The 17,483-nt window shown below is 39.2% G+C and overlaps 1 pseudogene; it reads right to left on the reverse strand.

The window, feature by feature from the left end:
- Positions 1–1,290: 1,290 nt before the first annotated feature.
- LOC136388911 (dnaJ homolog subfamily C member 7-like) lies at positions 1,291–2,919 on the reverse strand (annotated as a pseudogene).
- Positions 2,920–17,483: the final 14,564 nt, after the last annotated feature.

Raw genomic sequence — 17,483 nt, forward strand, 5'->3', positions numbered from 1 at the left:
AATGAATTAGAGGTTTAAGTGAAGTAAAAATATTTTAATTCTTACCAAGTAATTCAAAATGTATATTGGCCAAGAGTTTGCTTAAAGGCTTTTAATCACTGTAAAAAAAAAAAAAATAGAGGACTGGGAGAAGAAGATGGGGCACATATACACCATGGTATACTATTCAGCTAGGAGAAATGATGACATCGGATCACTTACAGTGGAATGGTGGAGTCTTGGTAGCATTGTGCAGGGTGAAATAAGCGAATCAGAAAAAAACAGGAACTGCAGGATTCCATACATTGGTGGGACATAAAAGCGAGACTAAGAGGCATGGACAGGAGTGTGGTGGTTATGGGGGGTGGGGGGAGGAAAGGAGGAAGAGGGGGAGGGGGAAGGGTACAGAGAGAACTGGATGGAGGGTGGCGGAGGACGATCTCTCTTCGGGTGATGGGTATGCAACAGAACTAAATGACAAGATAACCTGGAAATGTTTTCTTTGAATGTATGTACCCTGATTTATTGATGTCACCCCATTAAAATAAAAATTTATTTATAAAAAAAATGTATATTAAAGTAAGACTGTTTTGTCTACAAGATTGATGAAAATGTAATAGATTGAGCATATCCACTTTGGGTGATAATGTAGGTAAATAGGTACTTTGCTGTATTATTAATGGGCACAACAACAGAAAGAGCCTTTCTTGAGAGAAATTTGAAAATATTGATACAAAATTTAAGTATATTATCTTTAACTGTGCCATTCCATGGGCTATGGGTTCATTATAGCATGCTTAGAAGAGTGAAATGGTTAGTAATAGGGGATAGTTAAGTAAATTAAGAAAAATCCATACTGTAGGATATTTTTGGAGGTTTTCAAAAATACTAAGATATAGCTCTAAATACAGACACGGAAATATGGCCATAATGCATAATATGAAAACAAGTTATCTGCTAAAAAAAAAGTCTGTAATTACCTGGTTATATATGCAAAGAAATAAATTATATGAGATAACCAGAATTTCTTTTTCTGCCAGAAAAAGGTCAAAACATTTTATTCCCTTAATTTTTTTCTTTTTAAATAAAGTGAAATAGTAAAACAAAAATTCATAAACTGCCTCCTTGTCCATCCCCCCATCTCTTCCCCCTGCCCCTAGTCTCCTGTGCTGGCTCCCTTTCCTTCCCTCCACTCACAGACACGGGTGTCCAGCTGAGCAAACAAAACTGCTCTAAGTACATGGAGACATTCTACATTAATTAAGGTTAAAGTGAGTAAGCCTGCATTTTTTGAGTTCTAGTTTCCTTTTGTTAGCCAAACTGAAAAAAGAAATTCCCTGAACCAGATGCTTTAACAACGAAGCTCCCAGGACCACCAAGGAATGTCTTAAAGGTATTGTTTGTGCCTGACCAGGTGGTGGCGCAGGGAATAGAGCCTTGGATTGGGACGTGGATAACCCAAGTTCGAAACCCCAAAGTCGCTGGCTTGAGCGTGGGCTCATCTGGTTTGAGCAAGGCTCCCCAGCTTGGGCATGGGATCAGAGACATGACCCCATGGTCGCTGGCTTGAGCAAGGGGTCACTTGCTCTGCTGTAGCCCCCTCTCCCCCATCAAGGCACAGATGAGAAAGCAATCATTGAACAACTAAGGAGCTGCAATGAAGGACTGATGCTTCTCATCTCTCTCCCTTCCTGTCTGTTTGTCCCTGTCTGACTCTCTCTCTGTCTCTGTCAAAAAAGAAAAAAAGAAAAGAAAAAGATATTGTTTGCATCAAAATCACCCACGTTCATGCCCTCCTCATCCAGGTCATGTCCACTGCCATAGCGAGCATCTTTCTTGGGATCAGAGAGGTTGGTAAAACGCCCTGACTTCCTTGACATTTTCTTCTTCTCCTTCTGAGCTTTGGCACTGGCTCTACTGTCCACATCTGGATGGCGCATCACTGATTCCAGTACGCTTTCTTGACCTCATCAGCAGAATTCTTCTCCACTCCCAGGATCTTGTAGTAATTTTTCCTCTTTGTCTTCTTCAGTTCCAGCTGTGCATTTTTTAGGAGTTGTTTGTGTTCTTTTGTTTTCTCCATCTGATACACTTTTTCATAGTCTCACACGGCTACTTTCTGCTGTTCTGTGCCCATGTAACACTGAGCTCTTCTTAAGTAGGCTTTTATGTAAGTGTCATTGAGCTTCCCTGCATTTGTACAGCCTTCTATTGCATCATCTCATTTCCTAGGCTTGGAATTAACCCAACCCCGATTACAGGTGAGTTTAGCATTTGTTTTATATTGTTAGGGTCTATCCCCAGGGCTTCTGTGTACAGTTCATAGGTTAACATGAAATTTCTTTTCTGGAGGCTTTATTCTCATCATCTTTCTTTGCTTTAGGTGCTTAGGCATTCTGCACAAGCCTTCTTATGGTCAGGAGTCATCCTGACAGCCTGAACCACCTTCTCAATACAATCTTCAAAACAAAGGCAGAGACCTCATACATACAGAGCATCTACATTGGTGAAATCCATTCGTAAAATGTCATTGGCCAAAGACTGTGCTTCTGGATAACGACGCAGCATTGCTAAACATTCTGCTTTGAGGATTTTGAAGTGATGGCAAGCAGGGACAATTCTAGGGCACAGTCCATGCAGAAAACAACCTTCAAAAATACTGTTCCTCAAAAATTTATTTGTGCTATTTTTTCATATTCTATGACTACATTAGTATTCTTGAACTCCTGTTGTGCCTGAGAATTTTTGTGATTCAATTCTAGGGCCCTCTGAAAACTGGAACATCCTGCCACGGCATTTGTCCCCTCATAGATGTCCCAGGATGAAACTGTCATCCAACCTCACTGACTGCTGTGCATCTCCAAGAATTTCCTGGAAACTTCCGAGCATAACCAAGACAGCTACTCAATTCCCAAAGTAGCTAGCATTTTTAGGACACATGTCTGCAGCTTTTGTATAACAATTACGAGCTTCTTTACAATCTTTCCTGGCATCGTATACATGTCCTTGTTCCTTGAAAGACTGCTTTTCTCTTCACTGCTTTGTCATTGGGCAGCTCTAGCTGGGTCACTGCAGTTGCCACATTGCACCGCTGGGAGCAGAGAGCCTAAGCGGAAAATGTTAACAAGTGGTTGCTTTGAGTTGGCGTCAGGGGAAGGCTGATATGTATGCATTTCAATGTAACAAATGAACACTGTCTCTAGTATCCTGGGAAGCCATGATTTTTATCATCTCAATTTTTATATTGTAAACTCAGGGGAGAAAACTTTCAAATAAAATTTTTAACCTAATTAATTTAAGACAACTTTTATTTTTCTTTCTTTTTCCCCCCACATATGGCATTTGAGTACTTCATCTGCGCTATGTGTTTTGCCAGACTACCGTGAATACGCAAGCACACATTTGTACACACAGACACATACATAAACACTCATTGATGTCCCTGCTCTCATATGTTTTTCTTCACTGTAGCATTCCTATACCTGCTATTATTTTGCTTAAAATTATATCTTATGCCCTGGCCAGATAGCTCAATTGGTTAGAGTGTTGTCCTGAAGTGCAGAGGTTGCCAGTTTGAACCCTGGTCAGGGCACATACAGGGACAGATTGATGTTCCTGTCTCTCCCCACCACCCCTCCCTTCCTTTCTCTAAAATTAATAACTTAAAAGGTTTTTTAAAAAGTATATCTTATTACTGCCTGACCAGGCAGTGGCACAGTGGATAGTGCATCGGACTGGGATGCGAAGGACCCAGGTTCAAGACCCCGAGGTCGCCAGCTTGGCGTGGGCTCATCTGGTTTGAGAAAAGCTCACCAGCTTGGACCCAATGTCACTGGCTTGAGCAAGGGGTTACTCGGTCTGCTGAAGGCCCACGGTCAAGGCACATATGAGAAAGCAATCAATGAACAACTAAGGTGTCGCAACAAAAAACTGATAATTGATGCTTCTCATCTCTCTCCATTCCTGTCTATCTGTCCCTATCTATTCCTCTCTCTGACTCTCTCTGTCTCTGTAAAAAAAAAAAAAAAGTATATCTTATTACCCTACTTCAGGAGTCTCTTGGTCAGGAGCTCAGTATGGGGAATGTAGCCCCTACTCCAGAGCTTAATCCCTCCACCACTGCTAGATACTCAAATTTTATTTCTCTCCAAGATGAGCAGAATGTTCAGACTGAGTGTGGCCTACAATCCCCTCTGCAGAAGTTCTTTCAGCTGGTGAGACCCTGGACTCAGGGAGGAAGATTGGGAGAGTCCTCTTGTGGGGCTGAATATGCCCCCCATGAAGGTGGCTAAGCCCCCTCGACCAGATCTAACAATAGACTCACAGGGACCCACACATTAAATGTCCATGCTTCAAGCCTCTTTCCCTTCCCCCTGTGGAATCTAGCCCTGCAGGTCATGATATCCAGCATCCAGGCTGGCTGACTGTGAAGCTCTACCCTATCCAATGCACATGAGTCACTGTGCCAGTGCTGATCACAGAGAGTGGGACTTGCCTCAGCTGGGCCAGGTGTGGGCCTTTCCTTAGGCCACCACTCTAGCAAAGTTTGTTAGGGTAAGTGGCTGTGAAAGAGATTTTCTATGTGGACTCTTTAAGACAGAGTCTGTGTCTTTGAGAGCAAGGGCTGAGGACCCACACCTCTCAGGGTGACCTTCCCCAGAGTGAGAATCCCTTCAGACTCTCAGCCTCTGCTTGCTCCTGGGAGCCAGGCAGCCCTTTCTGCATCTCCACCTATCCTACCAGTCTCAGTGTGGCTTCTTCTGTGTTCCTTGATTATAGACTCCTCTTCCTTTAGTCCAAAGTTGGTTTTTCAACATGATTTTTCTTAAATTAAGTTGTAATCCAATTTGGTCCTGGGAGGTGGCACTTGGAACATTCACCTACTCCGTCACCATCTTGGAATCTCTCGAAACATTTATAATCTTATTAACTAACCAATGTCACCCACCCTAATAAAATTTTTAAAATAAATTGTTAAAAAATAAAATAAAAAACATGCTTTTAGACTATTTAATTAGATGCCTGAATAGTGTGGCACAATGGAAAGAGCACTGACCCTTTCCACCAGGGGGCAATGCTTGGTCCATCTGGGGCATTGCTCTGCTGTTACCAGAGCCATTCTAGCATCTGAGGCAGAGGTCGTGGAGCAATCCTCAGTGCCTGGGCCAACTTTGCTCCCATGGAGCCTTGGCTGCAGGACAGGAAGAGAGAGATAGAGAGAAAGGAGAGAGGGAAGGGTGGAAAAGCAGATGGGTGCTACTTCTATATACCCTGGTTGGGAATCAAACCCAGAACTTCCACATGCCAGGCTGAAGCTCTACTGCTGAGCCAACTGGCCAGGGCCTCACCACTCTTATTCAACATAGTTTTGGAAGTCCTAGCCTCAGGTATCAGACAAGAAGAAATAAAAGACATCCAAATTGGAAAAGAAGAAGTAAAACCATTATTATTTGCTGATGACATGGTACTGTACATAGAAAACCCTAAAGTCTAAGTCAAAAAACTACTAGACCTGATAAATGAATTCAGCAAAGTGGCATGATATAAAATTAATATTCAGAAATCAGTGGCATTTTTATACACCAACAATAAACTGTCAGAAAGAGAAATTAAAGAAACAGTCCACTTTACTATTACAACAACAAATAATAAAGTACCTAGGAGTAAATTTAACCAAGGAGGTAAAAGACTTATACCCAGAGAATTATAAGACCTGGAAAAAACAAACCAAGGAGATACAAACAAGTGGAAGCATATACCATGTTCATGGATAGGAAGAATAAACATCATTAAAATGTCTATATTACCCAAAGCAATCTATAGATTCAATGCAATTTCTATTCAAATACCAATGACATACTTCAAAGATACAGAACAAATATTCCAAAAATTTATATGGAACCAAAAGAGAATAGCCTCAGCAATATTGAAAATGAAGAATAAAGTGGGACGTATCACACCTCCTGATATCAAGTTATACTACAAGGCCATAGTAATCAAAACACCTTAGTACTGGCATAAGAACAGGCATACAGATCAATGGAACAGAATAGAGAACCCAGAAACAAATCCATGCCTTTATGGTCAACTTATATTGGACAAAGGAAGTACGAACATACAGTGGAGTAAAGACAGTCTCTTTAATAAATGATGTTAAAAAAATGAGACAGGTATATGCAAAAAAATAAAAATAGACTACCAACTTACACCATTCACAAAAATAAACTCAAAATTGATAAAAGACTTAGTTTAAGTCATAAAACTATATACATCTTGGAAGAAAACATAGGCAGTAAACTCTCTGATATCTCTTGTAGCAATATTTTTGCCAATTTATCTCCATGAGAAAATGAAATAAAGGACAAAATAAACAAATGGGACTATATCAAACTAAAAAGCTTTTGCACAGCTAAAGACACCATGAGCAAAATTAAAAGACAACCACACAACGAGAGAACATATTTGCCAATACATCTGATGAGAGTTAATAATCAAACGTTATAAAGAACTGCTAAAACTCAACACCAGGAAAGTAAACAATCCAATTAAAAATGGGAAAAGGAACTGAATAGACACTTCTCCAAAGAGGACATACAGATGGCCAATAGGCATATGAAAAAATGTTCAACGTTATTAGTCATCAGAAAAATGAAAATTAATACCACAATGAGATACCACCTCACACCTGTCAGAATGGAGCACATTAACAAATCAACACACAATAAGTGCTTGTGAGGGTGTGGAGAAAAGGGAACCCTTCTTCACTGGTGATGGGAATGCAGACTTGCGCAGCCACTGTGGAAAACAGTATGGAGTTTTCTCAAAAAATTAAAAATGGAACTGCCTTTGACCTAGCTATCCCACTTTTAGAAATATATCCTAAGAATACCAAATTACTGATTCAAAAGAAGATATGCGTTCCCATGCTCTTTGCAGCATTGTTGTAAATGGCAGTATTTCATCTTTTCTTATGGATGAATAGTACACCAGTGTACATATGTACCACATCTTCCTTATTCAGTCCTCTATTAAAGGACACTTTGGTTGTTTTCATGCAGGTGGTATTCCTGAAGATAGTTGTGATCTTTGTGCACAAATATGAGTGAAAGATCAGTGATGAATCAGTTATCTTTGATGTCAAAATCTGTAATATTATAGGAGAAATACCGCAGGATTTGGTATTCAAGCCCAGCCTTTTTGCTATTTGTTATCTTCTCTTATCACAATGTCTTGGATCAAAGGGAACACTCTTCCTAAAATACAAATTTGATCTTTGTTGTAGTAATATAAGGTTATAGTAATTAAATATATAAAAATATAAAAATATGGAAGATATATAAAAGTAATTAAAAGGATATTAAAATAATTATTAAAATTAAGTAAAGTTGGGATGACATCAGAGTAATGGCACTGTAAGGAGCAATACCGATAAATCTCCCCAAAAACTCAACAGGATCTTCAACCAGAAACAGAAAAATCTATCCTTGGAGCCTCCAGATGTTCCGCAGTACACACAAAGGTATGGTCGAGCGAAAAATTGGCTAACTATATAATCAAACCCCAAAGGAAATAAGGAGGAAGAAACATTCCGCCTTCCTCACTAACCTAAATAAGGGCTGCTTTCACTGGGAACTGAGAGTATAGGAACTAAGGCGGGCAAAGGGGGTAAATAGATCCAGGCCATGGCACAAATGGCTGAACCAGGCTGTGGCACGGAGATTCAAGCCGAGGAAAAACTGTGCTTGTGGCAACCCAGTCAATACAAGCTAACGCTCGCGCCAAACCCAGACAAAGAAAGGCACTCGGGACAGCTATCCGCCCCGATCTTCTGGTTGGTGCATGTAGATAGTGGGCGAGAGATTCCTCCTAGAGCCCCAGGAGTGGGTGCCCGTGTTACCCAACAGAGGGGCAGAGTCAGAGGCCTTTGTGTGGGCCAAAAGCAGAATCTCAGGGCCGCCCCAGCGCCCTGAAAAAGCCGTGCACGGGGAGGAAACAAGAGCTAATTCCAATGCTGGAACTTATCCGTGCGGGTGGGGGTCTCACTTGGAGTGAGAGGCAGCTGGCCTGATTTCCTGGTCGGTGCACATGGAGAATGGGTGAGAGATTCCTCCAAGTGCCTCGGGAGTGGGCGCTTGTGTTACCCAACAGAGAGGCAGAGTCAGAGGCCTTTGTGTGGGCCAAAAGCAGAATCTCGGGGCTGCCCCAGTGCCCTGAAAAAGCCGTGCATGGGGAGGGAGCAAGAGCTAATTCCAACGCTGGAACATTTCCGTGCAGGCACGCACGGAGAGTGGGTGAGAGATTTCTCCAAGCTACCAGCTCTGACAGATTGAGCCTTACCCAGAGCCCTGCACAGAGTGGGAATAGAGTGGAGATTTGCCAGCTCTTTGAGCCTCTTGCTCTCCAGACAGAGGCAGCAGCAACCCCAAAGCTGGATCATCAGGCTACTAATTCAGAAAGGAAAGACTAGGAGAGAGGCTCTGGGAACACGGACTCTCTCACTGTCGGAGCCTACAAATGCTAATGAGCCTTGACTGCCAACGAGACTGAAGCCCAATATATGACATCACCATAGAGACTTATCAACTGCAAACTTCTACCTAAGTGTGCCACAGGGGCAGAAATTGGGGTACAGAGTCACCGACCAGAAAGAGGGAGAGAAAAGAAAAAGCAAGAAGATAACCTCTCAAAATCAAGAATAATCCACAGACTTTATAATCTATCCCATTTTATTATATTTGTTTGTTTGTTTCTCTTATCTTCATGTCTTGATTATTTTTTTCCTCTTCCAATTTGATCGTTTAATTCTCTGCCGGTCTTACTCTCTCCTCTCCTTGAACTACACTACCCATAAGTGTTACATCTCCCATTATCTTTTCTTTCTTCTTCCTTTCTCTCTATGAGGGTTGCACTCCCAAACCCTTAACTCTCTCTCTCTCTCCTTTTTTTCTTTCTTCTTATTATAGTGGTTCCCTTTTTTTTCTCTTTCTCTTTTCTCCCTCTATATTAGTTTCTTCCTTTCTCCTTTATGTCTCCTCTCATTTAATCCTTAATAATGAACAAATTATTTTATCTGGGACTCAAACTTATGTTTGTGGCACTTTGGGGGTTATTTACTTCACTTTTTTAACTCACTAGCAGTGCTCCCAACCCTGGCTCTCCATTTTATCTAGTTCTTGTTCCATTAAATACAATAGTAATTTTTAAATTTTCCCCCTTTTTTCTGTTTCCCTCTTATTTCTCTCATCATATCTCTTAGTCAACCAACACCTCAAAGCAAATCATTTTATTCTTGACCCAAATTTTTTCCTTATTTGCATTTTGTGGATCCATACCCCCTTTTTTGCCCCTTTATTACTTTTCTCCAACTCAGACCCTCCATTATAGGTATTTTTTGTTCTATTTAGCACAATATAATTCACAGTTCACCACAAGATTTTCTCAAGAAGGAGGGGAGAAGAGAGGAGAGGAAAAAAAAGAGGGGGGGAATAATTTTTTTTTAATTCTTTTTTATTGTTTATTTTTTTTACTTTTTATTCTTTATTAACTCTCATTAATACTATCAACAAAACCAACCTCAGATGCCATTAAGGAAGAGAAAATCGAATATCAAAAGAAAGAGAGGAAACAGATAGATGAGGAAAAATCTATGGAGAAAAAATTTAATATATTGAAAAACTTGGAGCTAAATGACAGAGAAATTAAAATAGAAATCCTAAAAATATTCAGAGATATACAAGAAAACACAGAAAGGCAATTTAGGGAGCTCAGAAAACAACTCAATGAACACAAAAAATATATTACCAAGGAAATTGAAACTATAAAAACAAAACAAACAGAGATGAAAAGCTCAATTCACGAGCTGAAAAACAAGGTAATAAGCTTGGCTAATAGAACAGGCCAGATAGAAGGTAGGATTAGTAAAATAGAAGACAAGCAACTTCAGGCACAACAGAGAGAAGAAGAGAGAGACTCAAAAATTTAAAAAAAAAAGGAGAAAGACCTACAGAAATTATCTGACTCCATCAAAAAGAATAACATAAGAATAATAGGTATATCAGAGGGAGAAGAGAGAGAAAATGGAATGGAGAACATATTCAAACAAAAAATAGATGAGAACTTCCCAAGCCTGTGGACAGAATTAAAGCCTCAAATTCAAGAAGCAAACAGAACTCCGAGTTTTCTTAACCCCAATAAACCTACTTCAAGGTACATCATAATGAAATTGGCACAAACCAACGACAAAGAAAAAAATTTCAAGGCAGCCAGGGAAAAGAAGAATACAACATATAAATGAAGGCCCATTAGATTATCATCAGATTTCTCAACAGAAACTCTACAAGCTAGAAGAGAGAGGGCCCCAAGATTTAAAGTCCTGAAAGAGAAGAACTTTAAGTCACGACGAATACTATACCCATCAAAGCTATCCTTCAAATACAAAGAAGAAATAAAAACATTCACAGATACAAAAAGGATAAGGGAATTTATCATCAGAAAACCCCCACTCCAGGAATTACTAAAGGGGGTTCTCTAACCAGACACAAAGAACCAAAAAAACCAAAACCACAAGTAAAAGCTCCACCAAGAACACAATAAAACCAAATTTAAACTGTGATATCAACAAAAAAAAAGGCGGGGGAGAGGATGGAGATTAATAGTAGCAAAGGACGATGGAGTGCAAAAGTACTCACAAGATAATGCACTACAATGAACAGGGTAGAAACCCTTTTCATTACTTAATGGTAACCAGCCTTAAAAAAACCACCACAGCCCTGGCCGGCTGGCTCAGCAGTAGAGCGTGGGCCTGGAGTGCGGGGGACCCGGGTACGATTCCCGGCCAGGGCACATAGGAGAGGCACCCATTTGCTTCTCTACCCCCCGCTCCTTCCTCTCTGTCTCTCTCTTCCCCTCCCGCAGCCAAGGCTCCATTGGAGCAAAGATGGCCTGGGCGCTGGGGATGGCTCCTTGGCCTCTGCCCCAGGTGCTAGAGTGGCTCTGGTCATGGCAGAGCAACGCCCCGGAGGGGCAGAGCATTGCCCCCTGTTGGGCAGAGCGTCATCCCTGGTGGGCGTGCCGGGTGGATCCCAGTCGGGCACATGCGGGAGTCTGTCTGACTGTCTCTCCCCGTTTGCAGCTTCAGAAAAATACAAAAAAAAAAAAAAAAACCAACACAGAAGCACATGATTTAAAAAAGATAGCAACAGAGGAAAGATGTATGGAATACAACCAAATAAAAACAAAAGATAGAAAAATGAAAGAGAAGGATCAAACAAGACACAAAACTAATAGAAAGCAATCTATAAAATGGCAATAGGGAACTCACAAGTGTCAATAATTACACTAAATGTAAACGGATTAAACTCACCAATAAAAAGGCACAGAGTAGCAGAATGGATTAAAAAAGAAAATCCATCTGTATACTGCCTACAAGAAACTCATCTAAGCAACAAGGATAAAAACAAATTCAAAGTGAAAGGCTGGACAACAATACTCCAAGCAAATAACATCCAAAAAAAAGCAGGCGCAGCAATACTTATATCTGATAATGCTGACTAAAGACAGCAAAAGTACTCAGAGACAAAAATGGCCATTTCATAATGATTAAGGGGAAACTGAATCAAGAAGACATAACAATTCTTAATATATATGCACCAAACCAAGGAGCACCAAAATATATAAAATAGCTACTTATTGACCTTAAAACAAAAACTGACAAAAATACAATCATACTTAGAGACCTCAATACACCACTAATGGCTCTAGATTGGTCATCCAAACAGAGAATCAATAAAGATATATTGGCCTTCAACAAAACACTAGAGCACCTGGATATGATAGACATCTACAGGACATTTCATTCCAAAGTGACAGAGTATACATTTTTCTCCACTGTACATGGATCATTCTCAAGAATTGACCATATGTTGGACCACAAAAACAGCATCAGCAAATTCAGAAAAATCGAAGTTGTACCAAGCATATTTTCTGATCATAAAGCCTTGAAACTAGAATTCAACTGCAAAAAAGAGAAAACAAAACCCCCCAAAATGTGGAAACTAAACAACATACTTTTAAAAAATGAATGGGTCAAAGAAGAAATAAATGCAGAGATCAAAAGATATATACAGACAAATGAAAATGACAATACAACATATCAGAATCTATGGGATGCAGCAAAAGCAGTGATAAGAAGGAAGTTCATAGAACTTCAGGCCTATATGAACAAACAAGAGAGAGCCCAAGTGAACCACTTAACTTCACAATTTAAGGAACTGGAAAAAGAAGAACAAAGACAACCCAAAACCAGCCGAAGAAAGGAGATAATAAAAATCAGAGCAGAAATAAATGAAATAGAGAACAGAAAAACTATAGAAAAAATTAATAGAACAAGGAGCTAGTTCTTTGAAAAGATCAACAAAATTGACAAACCCCTGGCAAGACTTACCAAGGAAAAAAGAGAAAGAACTCATATAAACAAAATCCAAAGTGAAAGAGGAGAAATCACCACGGACACCGTAGATATACAAAGAATTATTGTAGAATACTATGAAAAACTTTATGCCACTAAATTCAACAACCTAGAAGAAATGGATAAATTTCTAGAACAATACAACCTTCCTAGACTGAATCAAGAAGAAGCAGAAAACCTAAACAGACCAATTAATAGGGAAGAAATAGAAAAACTATTAAAAACCTCCCCCGAAATAAAAGTCCAGGCCGAGACAGCTATACTAGCAAATTCTATCAAACATTCAAAGAAGACTTGGTTCCTATTCTACTCAAAGTCTTCCAAAAAATTGAAGAAGAAGCAATACTTCCAAACACATATTATGAGGCTAACGTAACCCTCATACTAAAACCAGGCAAGGATGGCACAAAAAAAGAAAACTACAGACCAATATCTCTAATGAATACAGATGCTAAAATACTAAACAAAATACTAGCAAATCGAATACAACAACATATTAAAAAAATAATACTTCATGATCAAGTGGGATTCATCTCAGAATCTGAAGGATGGTTCCACATACATAAAACGGTTAACGTAATACACCAAAACAAAGAACAAAAACCACATGATCTTATCAATAGATGCAGAAAAGGCATTCGATAAAATACAACACAGTTTTATGTTTAAGACTCTCAACAAAATGGGTATAGAAGGAAAATATCTCAACATGATAAAGGCCATATATGATAAACCATCAGCTAACATCATATTAAATGGCACAAAACTAAAGGCTTTCCCCCTTAAATCAGGAACAAGACAGGGTTGCCCACTCTCTCCACTCTTGTTTAATGTGGTACTAGAGGTTCTAGTCAGAGCAATCAGACAAGACAAAGAAATAAAGGACATTCATATCGGAAAAGAAGAAGTAAAGGTATCACTTTTTGCAGATGATATGATCCTATACATCGAAAACCCAAAGAATCCACAAAAAGACTACTAGAAACAATAAGCCAATATAGTAAGGTCGCAGGATACAAACTTATCATACAAAAGTCCATAGCCTTTCTATATGCCAACAATGAAACATTTGATAACGAACTCAAAAAAATCCCTTCACAATTGCAACAACAACAACAAAAATACCTAGGAATAAACATAACAAAGAATATAAAGGACTTATATAATGAAAACTACAAACCATTGTTAAGGGAAATAGAAAAATATACAATGAGATGGAAGAATATTCCTTATTCTTGGTTAGGAAGAATAAATATAATCAAGATGGCCATATTACCCAAAGCAATATACAAATTTAATGCAATTCCCATCAAAATTCCAATGACATTTTTTTAAAGAAATGAAACAAAAATCATTAGATTTATATGGAACTATAAAAAACCCCGAATAGCCAAAGCAATCCTAAAGAAAAGAATGAAGCTGGGGGCATTACAATACCTGACTTCAAACTATATTATAGGGCCACGACAATCAAAACAGCAGTGTATTGGCAGAAAAATAGACACTCAGACCAATGGAACAGAATGGAAAGTCCATAAATAAAACCACATATATATGGTCAAATAATTTTTGATAAAGGGGCCAACAACACACAATGGAGAAAAGAAAGCCTCTTCAACAAATGGTGCCTGTAAAACTGGAAAGCCACATGCAAAAGAATAAAACTCAACTACAGTTTGTCCCCTTGTACAAAAATTAATTCAAAATGGATCAAAGACCTAAATATAAGACCTGAAACAATAAAGTACATAGAAGAAGACATAGGTTCTAAACTCATGAACCTTGGTTTTAAAGAGCATTTTATGAATTTGACTCCAAAGGCAAGAGAAGTGAAGGCAAAAATTAATGAATGGGACTACATCAGACTAAGAAGTTTTTGCTCAGCAAGAGAAACTGATAACAAAATAAACAGAAAGCCAACTAAATGGGAAATGTTATTTTCAAACAACTGCTCAGATAAGGGCCTAATATCCAAAATATACAAAGAACTCATAAAACTCAACAACAAACAAACAATCCAATAAAAAATGGGAAGAGGACATGAACAGACACTTCTCTCAGGAAGAAATACAAATGGCCAACAGATATATGAAAAGATGCTCATCTTCTTTAGTTATCAGAGAAATGCAAAGCAAAACTGCAATGAGATACCACCTCACACCTGTTAGATTAGCTATTATTAACAAGACAGGTAATAGTAAATTTTGGAGAGACTGTGGAGAAAAAGCAACCCTCATTCACTGTTGGTGGGAATGTAAAGTAGAACAACTATTATGGAAGAAAGTATGGTGGTTCCTCAAAAAACTGCAAATAGAACTACCTTATGACCCAGCAATCCCTCTGCTGGGTATATACCCCAAAAACTCAGAAACATTGATACGTAAAGACACATGCAGCCCCATGTTCATTGCAGCATTGTTTACAGTGGCCAGGACATGGAAACAACCAAAAAGCCCTTCAATAGATGACTGGATAAAGAAGATGTGGCACATATACACTATGGAATACTACTCAGCCATAAGAAATGATGACATCAGATCATTTACAGCAAAATGGTAAGAAGAGGATCTTCATAACATTATACAAAGTGAAATAAGTAAATCAGAAAAAACCAGGAACTGCATTATTCCATATGTAGGTGGGATATAAAATCGAGAGTAAGAGACATTGATAAGAGTGTGATGGTTATAGGGGGTGGGGGGAGAGGGAGAGAAAAAGGGGGAGGGGGAGGGGCACAAAGAAAACTAGATAGAAGGTGACAAGGGCAATCAGACTTTGGGTGATGGGTAAGCAACATGATTGATTGACAAGATAACCTGGATATGTTTTCTTTGAACATATGTACCCTGATTTATTGATGTCACCCTAGTAAAATTAATAAAAAAATAAAAATAAAAAAAATTAAGTAAAGTTATGCCAATTGGATAGGAATTAATGCAGTGGCTTAGTGCCATAACTCTGTAATGTGATAAACAGACTCTGACTTACAAGCAGAGCCCAGTTAGTATGTGTGTGAAGTTATACATAGATAAGAAGTGGCTTGGTGTTATTTACATTAACTTTGTAAATTAATGAAAATAAGAAAATCTTAAAAAGTGGTTTAATGTAAACATTTCAGTAGATTGACATAAAGGGGGTTCCCTTCGAGGAATTCCCAAAAAGGTGGTTTTAGGTGATAATCCTATAGATTGACACCTGTTTGAAGGCATTGGCCAGAAAGGGTACTAAAGCTGAGGGGCCCCCGTGCTGCTGTAGTCGCCCAGACTCCAACGTTGATGTGGACTGTCTCCACGCCACTCTGAGGTCTGACCAAAGCCAGCCGAGAGGAGCACACCGATGGGGCCCCCTTAAGCTGTACCCAGGCAAGCCAAAAGGATTTGTGAGTAATAAATTGCCTGTGTGATTATTGCAACTAATTTGTGTGTTGGTCGTGTCTTTATTCCGGTGGCATTTAACAGTAGCATCCTCATAGCCGCCTCAAGAGTAGTCTTGAAGAAGCTGCCAGCCCTGCTAACAAGCAAGAGTGTCCCACTGCACAGGGAAGTCGAATCAGGGACGCCTGATTGAGGTAGAGCTTGGGCTCTACTGGGACAATCTTGACACGCAGTCTTTCACTTAAAACATCTTTAGAAGTCTCCACACAGGTTACAGAATATTGGCAAGTCCAGAATCTTTAGCATCGTATGCCACGGCTCTCACAACCTGGCTCCAATTCTGTTTTTCCTTTTTTACACTGCTGACCCATTCTCTTCTCCTTCACAAAAGACTGTTCCTTTATTCCTTAAATATGCCAACCTCTCACAAACCTTCATTTCTTCCCTCAGGCAATTTTTCTTAATAATACCCTTAATTAGACCCATTGTATTTATCTACCTGCTGAACTCAAGGCCTAGCTTAATGTCACCTCTTTGAATCTCTCTGTGATGCCCCTAGGCAGAACTAATTTCAACCATATTCTCTGTTTTCTGAAACTCTCTATAATTACGTCTATGTTAAATTAGAGATAATGTTTGCACATTTACTAGAGATAATTATTTGCATTACTCATTACCATTTTCCCCTCTCAATGATGAGTTCCTCAGACTGGTATCATGTCTTATTCTTCTCTGTATGAGGTAATACACGTATTATCTGGCAAACAGTGAGCCCTTGATATAAGGAGCTATTACTTTGTTTATATTCTTAGTGCCTACTCAAATGTATATTACAGATTTGGTATTTAATTGATTTTTCTTAAAGTAGTGAATTATTATTATTTTTTTATTTATTGATTTTAGAGAGAAGGGAAAGAGACAGAGAAAGGCAGTAAGGGGAGGAGCAGGAAGCATCAACTTGTAGGTAGTTGCTTCTCACATGTGCCTTGAGTAGGCAAGCCAAGGGTTTTGAACCAGCGTTCCTAGTTGACACTGTATCCACTGCACCACCACAGGTCAGGCATTAGTGAATTCTTCATAGCACATACTTTGAAGAATATACCCTGACTGAAAAGAGTACTGTCATATTGCTCATCTATACTTTTATGAATCCAAAAGGGTTTATTTTATCTTCCTTGATTTTAGATATTGTGATATTGTTCATTGTCTTTATATCTTTTTTTTTTTTTTTTTTTTTTTTACAGGGACACAGAGAGAGAGAGACAGAGAGAGGGATAGAAAGGGACGGAGAGAGATGAGAAGCATCTATCATCAGTTTTTTGTTGTGAGACCTTAGTTGTTCATTGATTGCTTTCTCATATGTGCCTTGACCGTGGGCCTTCAGCAGACCGAGTAACCCCTTGCTTGAGCCAGCGACCTTGGGTCCAAGATGGTGAGCTTTTGCTCAAACCAGATGAGCCTGCGCTCAAGCTGGATACCTCGGGGTCTCGAACCTGGGTCCTCCACATCCCAGTCCTATGCTCTATCCACTGCACCACCATCTGGTCAGGCTGTCTTTATATCTTCATTTGTTTTTTTTATTTGTTACAGAAACATTCATTAAACACTGATTATGAACCAGATAAGCAATGGGAATACACAAGTAAATAAGATGAAAATTATTC

This window comes from Saccopteryx leptura, chromosome 1, assembly GCF_036850995.1.
Source record: "Saccopteryx leptura isolate mSacLep1 chromosome 1, mSacLep1_pri_phased_curated, whole genome shotgun sequence".
Taxonomy (NCBI): Eukaryota; Metazoa; Chordata; class Mammalia; order Chiroptera; family Emballonuridae; genus Saccopteryx; species Saccopteryx leptura.